Genomic DNA, 10929 nt, shown 5'->3' with positions numbered 1-10929 from the left:
CCCCCCCCCCCCCCCCCAACACACACACTTAGAGAGTGGATTCCAGACTCTCTAGAGCAACAAGTCCAAAAAAAACATAAAATCTATAAAAGTCCAGGAGAGTGGTGGAACAAGGAGAGGGATGGTGGGCCAGGCCCATGGAGTGGAAGAGGGGCTGGAGACTGTGGTGGAGCAGCTGACCAGAGTGGAGTAGGGTGAAGCTGGAGACCAGGGCGGAGCCAGTGGATCATTCAGCCAGGGTGGAGCTGGAGACCAGGGCGGAGCCAGTGGATCAGCTGGCCAGAGTTGAGCTGGCGACCAGGGTGGAGCGGGCAGATTAGGCTGCCAAGGTGGAGCCAGCAGAGCAGAAAGCCTAAGCAAACACACCTGAACCAGCTAATCAAAGTCTTACTAGGTATACTTGAAACTAGGGATGTCCTGAGCCTATCTCAAGAATCGGGATCAAGCATTCTTTTTAACTGATCGGTATCAGCTCTCCTAAGCCTGATCCTTATTTTATGTCAGCTGTCATACTCATTCATTTATCATTTACTTTTATCTGCCGTCAGACTATCTGAGACTTTGTTGTAATAACGCGTTATGGATTGCGCCTTGCTTTGGATTTGACTGACAGACTGGCTTTCTGACAGTGCAAACCTCATGCTTTCTAACCATACCTCCACTTTTTTTTACCTTTATGTTGCAATTATTCTGCTTATTGTATATATATAATACAAGAAGTGTACATCAGTAGTCCCACTGTATATATACAGTAGTGTATATATAAATATATACACACACATAGACACACACAAACACATACATACATATATTACTTTTACTCTTTGCACACGTCTTTATACATTGGACTAATTTTAATAAGTTTAACATACTTCAATTGTGCACCAAAAACAATATATTATATTGTGTAATATTGTGAATATACAAGTATTGGATAGGGACTCGGTATCGGTAGATACTCAATATTCAATGACTCGGATCGGATCGGATCGGGGGCACAAAAAACCTGATCGGGACATCCCTACTTGAAACTACCAGGAAAGTGTGCTGAGGCAAGTTGGATCTAAACTCTGCAGGACACCGGCCCTCCAGGACCAAGTTAGGTGACCCCTACTGTAACAGGACAGGCAGAGAGTTCAGGGACGACCTCCATGGTCGAGTCAGGACAAGATGAGGGTTCAGAGACAGTTTCCTTGGCCATAACAGGACAGACGAAGAACTCAGACACAGCCTCATTGGTCATGACAGGGCAATAAGAAAGTTCAGAGATGGCCTCTGTGGCCATAACAAGGAAGATGAAAGGTTCAGAGGTGGCATCCTCATGAGATTCTGTAGCGGTCTCCGCCACCTGAGGGGATTCAGTAGTGGTTGCTGCCGGCCATACTGCCCAAACACACAAAATGGCAACCAGAAGGGCAGCTGATGGTGTAAGAGGAACTAGGGATGCCAGCCACCCATGCCGACATCAACAGAGGGTCCGCCACCACACTGGACACCAGTCTTGTCTGCCCTCAGATTGTGCAAGCCGATATTGTAAGCAGAGACCCCCCCCAAGGTCCAGAGCAATAAAACATCCGGATTGTGTGTATAGTATGCTAGGTCCAAAAAATCAAGGATGTGGTCATTGAAGGAGCATTTGCCCTGGTGCAGGAGGATGAGATACATTCTTGCTAGATCCATGACAGTTGGTCAGTTGTTCTGTAATGTTGCAAAAACTCATGGGCATTGTCCTTGAGGGAGTGCTCGTCCTGGTGCAGGAGGATGAGATGCATTCCTGCTAGATCCATGATAGGTGATGTGATGTGTTCTGTAATGTTGTTGGACCCACTCCCACCATGGAGCCAGAGGCAGCCACTGAGTCCATCTGTAGTGCTACTGTCCAGCTAGTGCAGACAGACTGGCTAAACCGACCGTCTGCTAGCCGCCTCACGTCACAGAAGTTAGTTAATTCTCAGCACATAGAGACCCTTTTACCTAGATATCACACTTGTAGGGATTTCTTAATACCACAAACCACAGGACTGTGATATGCCACTGAATCGACCCATCATGAGGTCTGGATTAATCTAATCAAGAGATACCACAGAGATCTTTTGTATGAGGACTACAACTTACAAATTATCAAAGAACGTATTAGCTCGTGGCCAGGGAAAATACATATAGTCAAATTGGTAATATACACTGACATTAACGTCTCGCTGGCCGAGTAGCTGATAGAGTGTAAACTATCAAATTTGAAATCAGTTTTAATCAGGTGGACCTCGAATTTTCAGATCCGAGTCCTTTCAAAACCTGAGCTAGAAATAAAATTAATGATTAATTCCCTTATCAAGAATTAATGATTTAAATTCCTTACACACTATAGAGACTGTGTCTGTTCCCCGAACTAGAAAATACAAAAAACGTCCAAACCAATTTAAGAGTAACAATTGAATTGATGTTCAACAAATAAAAAAATTATATAATACAGAGAAACAAATTACAACGGTTGGCTTATTGAATATCAGGTCCCTTTCTACTAAATCACTTTTTGTAAATGATATGATCACTGATCATAAACTAGATGCAAAAGGTAAAGGGGGAGGTGTTGCTTCAATTTATAACGTTTTCAGTATTTCTCAGAAGGCGGGTTTCAAGTATAACTCGTTTGAAGTAATGGTGCTTCATATAACATTATCCAGAGAAACACGTATTAATGATAAATCCTCTATAATATTTGTACTGGCTACTATATACAGGCCACCAGGGCACCATACAGACTTTATTAAAGAATTTTAATAAAGTTAGTGCTGGCTGCAGACCGCTGAGAAACCTGATCAAAGTGCTCTAGTTATTGGCGATTCTATTGTACGGAACGTGAAAATAGAGACACCAGCCACCATAGTCCAATGTTTACCGGGAGCCAGAGCGCCTGACATCTTGGCAAATTTAAAAGTGCTGGCTAATGCTAAACGTAAATACAGTAAGATTGTTATTCACGCCGGCGCTAATGATGTTCGACTTCGCCAGTCGGAGATCACTAAAAATAACATTAAAGAGGTGTGTGAACTTGCAAGCATGATGTCAGACACTGTAATATGCTCTGGTCCCCTCCCTGCTTACCGTGGTGACGAGATACATAGCAGACTGTCGTCACTCAGTGGCTGGATGTCTAAGTGGTGCCCGCAGAATAACATAGGTTTCATAGATAATTGGATGAGTTTTTGGGGCAGACCTGACCTGTTGAAAAGAGATGGTCTTCATCCCTCCTGGGGTGGTGCCGCTCTTCTCTCTAGAAATATGGCACATAGTCTTAGAGTTTGTACTTGACTAACTGGGGCCCAGGTCAGGAAGCAGACAGACTGGCTAAACCGACCGTCTGCTAGCCGCCTCATGTCACAGAAATCAGTTAATTCTCAGCACATAGAGACTCTTTCACCTAGATATCACACTATAGAGATTGTGTCTGTTCCCCGAACTAGAAAATACAAAAAACGTCCAAACCAAATTAAGAGTAACAATTTAATTGATGTTCAACAAATAAAAAACAGATGCAGTATGGATAAACAAATGATAAAGCTTGGCTTATTGAATATCAGGTCCCTTTCTACGAAAGCACTTTTTGTAAATGATATGATCACTGATCATAAACTAGATGTGCTCTGTTTGACAGAAACCTGGCTAAAACCTGATGATTACATTATTTTAAATGAGTCTACCCCCCAAGATTACTGTTATAAACATGAGCCGCGTCCAAAAGGTAAAGGGGGAGGTGTTGCTTCAATTTATAACAATGTTTTCAGTATTTCTCAGAAGGCGGGTTTCAAGTATAACTCGTTTGAAGTGATGGTGCTTCATATAACATTGTCCAGAGATACAAGTGTTAATGATAAATCCCCTGTGTCGTTTGTACTGGCTACTGTATACAGGCCACCAGGGCACCATACAGACTTTATTAAAGAATGTGCTGATTTTATATCCGAGTTAGTGCTGGCTGCAGGTAAAGTTTTAATTGTTGGTGATTTTAATATCCATGTTGATAATGAAAAAGATGCATTGGGATCAGCATTCATAGACATTCTGAACTCTATTGGGGTTAGACAACATGTCTCAGGACCTACTCATTGTCGAAATCATACTCTAGATTTAATACTGTCACATGGAATTGATGTTGATGGTGTTGAAATTATGCTGCCAAGCGATGATATCTATCTAGTCTTGCTAGTCTTGTGCAAACTCCATATAGCTAAAACTGTAAATTCTCCTCCTTGTTACAAGTATATCACTTCTATCACTTCTACCACAAAAGACTGCTTTGTAAGTAATCTTCCTGATTTATCCCAATTCCCTAGCATTTCCAAAACCTCAGAACAACTTGTAGATACGGTTGCTCCTTTACGCTTAAGGAAAACAGTCTGACACCGTGGTATAATGAGCACACTTGCACCCTAAAGAGAGCAGCCCGGAAAATGGAGCGCAGCTGGAGGAAAACAAAACGAGGTATTTCGTATTGCTTGGCGGGCAAGTAACCTATCCTACAGAAAAGCATTAAAAACTGCTAGATCTGATTACTTTTCGTCTCTTTTAGAAGAAAATAAACATAACCCCAAGTATTTATTTAATACAGTGGCTAAATTAATGAAAAATAAAGCATCAACAGGTATTGACATTTCCCAACAGCACAGCAATGACTTTATGAACTACTTTACTTCCAAGATCAATACTATTAGAGATAAAATTGTAACCATGCAGCCGTCAGCTACAGTATCACATCAGATCGTGCGCTATAGATTGCCTGAAGAACAATTCCAATCATTCTTTACTATAGGAGAGGAAGAATTGTATAAACTTGTTAAATCATCTAAACCAACAACATGTATATTAGACCCTATTCCATCTAAGCTCCTAAAAGAGGTGATTCCAGAAGTCTGTAGCAAATCAGCTCAAAAGGGATATGTATATAAATAATTACAGTTAATTATGATTAATTACAATTATTTATATCAGCTGCCAGTAGTAACTATAGCAGAATTAAATTGCCATCAACCAATCTGTTCGTCCAGCGAACACTCAGTGTAAGTTCATATCAACTCTAGGAAAGGATATTTCACAGACAATATTTTCATACAGTATTAATGCATTAGAGCATGTAGTAAGGATCAAAATCGAAAAGGGACATTCATTTGCAGGGCAGAATCAGAAACAAGAGCACAAGAGTTTTATTAACTAAACACTAACACAAACTAGTCTAACAAACAAACAATCACTCATACATGGGAAAGGGCAAATGAGGCTTGATGGATGAAGCCATCAGGAAAAACCAGAGAATGAATCTATGAAAAGAGTCACTTAACCACCTGAGTGAAAACATCAGCGCTGTTTTAGAAGGGGTTCTACAGCTTAAACTATACCTCAGTTTCGTTTAGTTAAATGTACGATACTTGCATTGCCTTGGCCTGGAACGAGCGTACGGATGCAGTCTTGGATGAAAGTCTTGATGGTTTGGAGGTTCGGTGGTGTAGGAGTTGCGATCACCTTCTTCCAGGTTTGAAGAGTGATGAGCTCCAAAGATGTTCTGACTCGATTGTGATTGGGAGTTTCTTCCCAGTGGAAAGTGAAAAAGAGCTAAGAGAGACATCAGCTGAGATATTAGGATCTTTGGTGAATGTAAAGTCAAGGCCGAAGCCTGGCAGGAACTTAGGGGTTGCAGAAGCATTCTAGCTCACATCCTCATCTTCTCAGAGTCTAACAGAACCGCAGACTGGCCGAGGCGGGTCACTGATGTGAGAGCTTTATCTCCTATTGAGATCACACCTCCGGGGATTCAAAGAGCTTGCACTTTCGGAGAGAAAGTTTACGACTCTTTGTCTCTGAACATGATAATTTGCATATGTAATTCAACTGGGTGCTGATGCAAAAACTACTATAGATTCTTAGAACACTAATATGTTGCCTATGTACCAACATATAATATACACTCTCGTTTAGATCATCAGGAGACGAATTCATAGATACTAAACACGGTATTGGTAAGATTACATGAACGAGTCGTTCTATCATAAGCATGCATAAAACAGTATACAATACAAAAGACCATATACAAGAAGATAGTAATCATACACATGACCTGGGGATATGCATGATAGGAAGGTCATAGAAAAATTTGTCTATGAATTAATGAAAGAAACCGTTTTCTATAGCAGTATGTATCTGTTTTAGAGAGAATTGAGTAGGGGGGAAAGTCTGGCTGAGGTGTCGTGGTTGCCATGGTAACCAGGGGCCTGGGGGTCGTTCGCAGACATCCTGGTACCCAGTATGTATATTGGGTGAGGGGTCTGTGATTTTTTGTTAATCTAATGAATGATTGATTTGTTAAATCTAATGAACAAATGTGTGTCTGATTGGTCCAAATGCTACAAGTCATAGATCCTCTTCTGACAATTATTAATTCGTCATTGCCATTAGGATATGTCCCCAAAACCTTCAAACTGGCTGTTATTAAGCCTCTCATTAAAAAAACACAACTTGACCCCAAAGAACTAGTTAAAGGTGCAGTTGTCGAAGATTTTTATTAATCAAAGTATGAATTGTTCGAGTGTAATCATTAGGAATCTAGCCATTTAAATATCCATTTATACTTCCATTATAATCCCATATGCCTGTGTGTAGAAACAGGTCTATCGCCGTCCAAAGCCACGCCCCCTGGACGCATGAACGCGCACAGACCAGAGTACCTGACACTACATTACTACAACAGATCATGACTCATTCACCGGTGAGAAAACTTTATAGTACAGTTAGTAACAGTACTACAATACCAAACTTAAAAAAAAAATTTTTAGAAAACAGAATTAGATGCACCATTTTTCCGGTTGTGTATCTAGCAAAACTTGTGTGGAATAATGTTTCTTGCATGTCAGGGTTTCCACGATGACAGTCTGCTTGGCTCCATTGATGTTTTTATGGAGACAAGTACCTTGTCCGACGCGAGCGTACAGGCGGACACAGGCCGGCGGAGTCGTGCTAGGGGGCAGCTGCCGCGAAGGGTCACACGTAGGGGCTGCAGAGGACGGGCCGGCCGCGGTCGGAGTAACGTTGCCGTACAAGGAGCATTAGGACTCACACTAGATGACGCACGTCGTGTTCAAGATCTGCAATCTACACGAATTGCAGATGAGCAGGTAACTACATAACATTGTTTATGAAGACTTTATTAAAACATCAACAGTAACTTCAACATGTCTCAATCTGTGGACAGTTATACTTTTATTTTTGCTTTTTTGCAAAATGCACTTTGTACACAATTTCTCTTATAAAACTAAGCTGTATTTATTAAAAACGATATAAATCATTTGAAATAATGTTTTGCCTCACAGGCCAGAATTCGACAACTGAGTTTACAGCAGTGCCGTCAGATTCTGGAGATTTGTCTTGCCCGGGACCCCAGTCAGATGTTTGACATCATGCATCTCACAGCTTCAGATGCTTCTCCAGCTGGCCCTCCTCTCTCTCGTCAGCCTAGTTGGTGTGTCTGCGCTAACTGCAGAGAGATGTCATCTGACTTAGAACGTAAGTGTTGTGGGCAACAACAGCAGCAGCACTGCATGTCCAGACTCCCCCATATGGAGGCCTATATTTTACAAGAGGGGGTACTGCACTTAGCCAGACGTATCTGGACTGATATCCGAGCTGTTCCTGATGCTGTGGAGGCTGGGAAGAGCAATAGGCAGTTCCGTTACACTCTTAAAAATAAAGGTGCTTCAAAAGACAAAAAGGTTCTTCTATGGCATCGTGAAGCACCTTTATTTTTAAGAGTGTATGCTGCTTACCGTCAATTTGTTGTGTGACAATATGGGGCACTGGGACAGGGGCACAGGGTGGTCATTCCCAGCTGCTGCGTGTGGACAATACGTGATCGTTTCCCTGACCCCCATGGACAGTATCAGGGTTATGTTCCACAAAGATAATGTAGATGGTGTGTTCAAAAAAACTAAATAATTTGTAACAATACGTAATGTAGACACTTGATAGAAATATTTGTACAAATTCTCTTTATTTTTTTGACTAAGTGCTCTTCGCAAACAAATTTGTTACTTGTTCTGTGGTACTTGTAATTTTTTCTAATAAAGACATATTTTGTTATCTTGACAATTCAACGAAAAAATTTCTGTACATGCACAACAATGAAAAATACAATATAACAATGATGATCCAAACAAACATCTTAAATTTACATATACCCAGTACATTATAAACACAGCAAAATATATGTATATGCTCACTTTCTACAAACCAGAGGCTATCAAATTTGGTCCTTTGGAGCCACTGTCCTACTTTTTTTTTCACATTGCAATCAAACACACAAGAATAAGGTAATCATAGTTTTATGGTGTAAAAAAATATATATAGTCATGTAAGTTGGATCCAACTTTGAGTCTAACACTGCAGACATGTTGATCTTGAAGGCTAGCATCCCTGATGTAAAGTAACAAATACAGTGTTGGATGACTGCTCAAGTTGTGCATGTGTCCTGACGTGTGTTGCCAGGGCTGTCTACAACTGGTTTTAAAGGGACTGTCCTGCAGAAAGAAATATTCACAATTGTATTCACAATTACATATCAGTGAATACATACACATAAAAAATCCTGACTAGTTGCAGCAAAGAAGGTGACAGCATAACACCTCTGGCTGAGTAGTTGTAAAACATTTCAATATTACAATAATTATTGAAACCTTCATGTCATGGGCCAGAACAAACAAACTAAATCAACTCACCTGTCCCTCTGCTGAGTTGTGTCTGCAACAACTCCTGGGTGCTTGGTACATGGCCACCAGACAGAACACCAAGTAGACGTGGATCACCTGGCCTCAGGGATCTTCTCAATGGCATTTCCTCAGTTCTGGATAACTTCTTCATCAGGATAGAGCTCTGCAGGTCTGCTATGTAACTGTAGTTCTTCTCTACTTTAAGTGCGTATAACCTCTACCTTCGGGATTTTTTGTTGTAAATGTCTACCTGTTAATCAGCAATTGAAAGATAATGCATTGCACTGAAACAATTCGTTATACAACATACTGAATTGAGCCATCGGCTCTTCTCTTGGCTGGTCTCTGAATGTGGTGGTTATAGTCCAAGCCTGCAAGCATAGTGCGAGCTGAGTATACAGGAGGTGAGAAACAGAAGTGCTTGCTAGCATACATAAGTATATGGTTGTGAAATGACTCAAGCTCGGAAGTAGACCTGTGGACATAAAGGAAAGAATGCATTGTATTTCAGGTTGTTGATATGCAATCTCAGAACATATAATGGCAACACAGTGAAATGTCCATGAACTATCTGCATAGGGCAAAGTCAGTAGTGCATAGAACTTTACTGTCAAACCTGAAATGTAGGTATTTGTGCACATTCTTCAACCATCGTGCATCCAGAATTAAGCGTGTGAGAGTCTGATGTGCCTTGGAGCCTTTTTCAAACCACTGTTTGTCTCTCTGCTCAACCAAGGGACCATGGTCACATGATCCCAGGGCCCATGCATGTTCTCCTGCGACATGGTGCAGGAGTCCAACTTATTTGTCCTAAAGTGAACCGGTTACAAAATTACTGTGACATTTCTATAATAACACTGAACCGACAGTTTGTTCAAAGTACAATACACAAAAAACTCACAAGATGAAATTATATACTTTTGAGGTCTAGGCAACACTTACAAAGAAATCATCATAGATGTCTGCCACCTTGCAGCAATACCAAAAGTGGTTGCATATGTCCTTGTTCCAATATAATAAAATATTGCAGTCCTTTTGCTGCCCTGCCTGCACATAATTCATTATTAAATTAAGCTGTGTGTAAAATTTCATAGCTTGTACTCATTGTCAATTTATATATTTTTATTTAGGTTATGAAACATATAATGTTTTATTATAAAACGTACATATAGACCTACCGCAAGGATTTTTTTACTCAAGCTTTTAGCTCCATGCCAGATGTCGAGTGTGTGTTGTACACCACTGTCTTTGTATTTCCCCTTGTCTGTTGGATAAATTGAAAAAATAGAATGTATAAATTTTACTTGACACATTTTCAGATGTTACTCCATGCTTGTTTTTGGGTTAGTGTCAACCACAAACAAAGCAAAATACAATACTCACTGAAGAGGGCAGATATTTGAACATGGGCATCGGTGCAAAACTCCGTAACCTTGAGCTCCTCACAGAGTGTCTCAAAGGTACGAATGAAGGCCTCTTTCTCCATTACAATCGAGTTCCTCTGTGTTTCTCGCTTGTCTATGTTGACCATGCTGATAATTTTTAATTATATACTTTTGAGGTCTAGGCAACACTTACAAAGAAATCATCATAGATGTCTGCCACCTTGCAGCAATACCAAAAGTGGTTGCATATGTCCTTGTTCCAGTGTAATAAAATATTGCAGTCCTTTTGCTGCCCTGCCTGCACATAATTCATTATTAAATTAAGCTGTGTGTAAAATTTCATAGCTTGTACCCATTGTCAATTTATATTTTTTTATTTAGGTTATGAAACATATAATGTTTTATTATAAAACGTACATATAGACCTACCGCAAGGATTTTTTTACTCAAGCTTTTAGCTCCATGCCAGATGTCGAGTGTGTGTTGTACACCACTGTCTTTGTATTTCCCCTTGTCTGTTGGATAAATTGAAAAAATAGAATGTATAAATTTTACTTGACACATTTTCAGATGTTACTCCATGCTTGTTTTTGGGTTAGTGTATCAACCACAAACAAAGCAAAATACAATACTCACTGAAGAGGGCAGATATTTGAACATGGGCATCGGTGCAAAACTCCGTAACCTTGAGCTCCTCACAGAGTGTCTCAAAGGTACGAATGAAGGCCTCTTTCTCCATTACAATCGAGTTCCTCTGTGTTTCTCGCTTGTCTATGTTGACCATGCTGATAATTTTT

At 40.4% G+C, this 10929-nt stretch overlaps 2 long non-coding RNA genes across 2 annotated transcripts; both read right to left on the bottom strand.

The window, feature by feature from the left end:
* Positions 1-9713: 9713 nt before the first annotated feature.
* LOC107708713 (uncharacterized) lies at positions 9714-10269 on the bottom strand. The gene is made up of 3 exons (XR_001636397.1): positions 10131-10269; positions 9914-10011; positions 9714-9794 (listed from the first exon to the last, which is right to left on the bottom strand). It is a non-coding gene; the product is annotated as an uncharacterized LOC107708713 (long non-coding RNA).
* A 91-nt stretch (positions 10270-10360) lies between these two features.
* Positions 10361-10916, bottom strand: LOC107708714 (uncharacterized). The gene is made up of 3 exons (XR_001636398.1): positions 10769-10916; positions 10550-10647; positions 10361-10430 (listed from the first exon to the last, which is right to left on the bottom strand). It is a non-coding gene; the product is annotated as an uncharacterized LOC107708714 (long non-coding RNA).
* Between the last annotated feature and the right edge of the window lie 13 nt (positions 10917-10929).

Source organism: Sinocyclocheilus rhinocerous, unplaced genomic scaffold (assembly GCF_001515625.1).
Source record: "Sinocyclocheilus rhinocerous isolate Xijiao unplaced genomic scaffold, SAMN03320098_v1.1 scaffold54, whole genome shotgun sequence".
Lineage (NCBI taxonomy): Eukaryota > Metazoa > Chordata > Actinopteri > Cypriniformes > Cyprinidae > Sinocyclocheilus > Sinocyclocheilus rhinocerous.
This window is presented reverse-complemented; position numbering and strand designations above follow the sequence as displayed.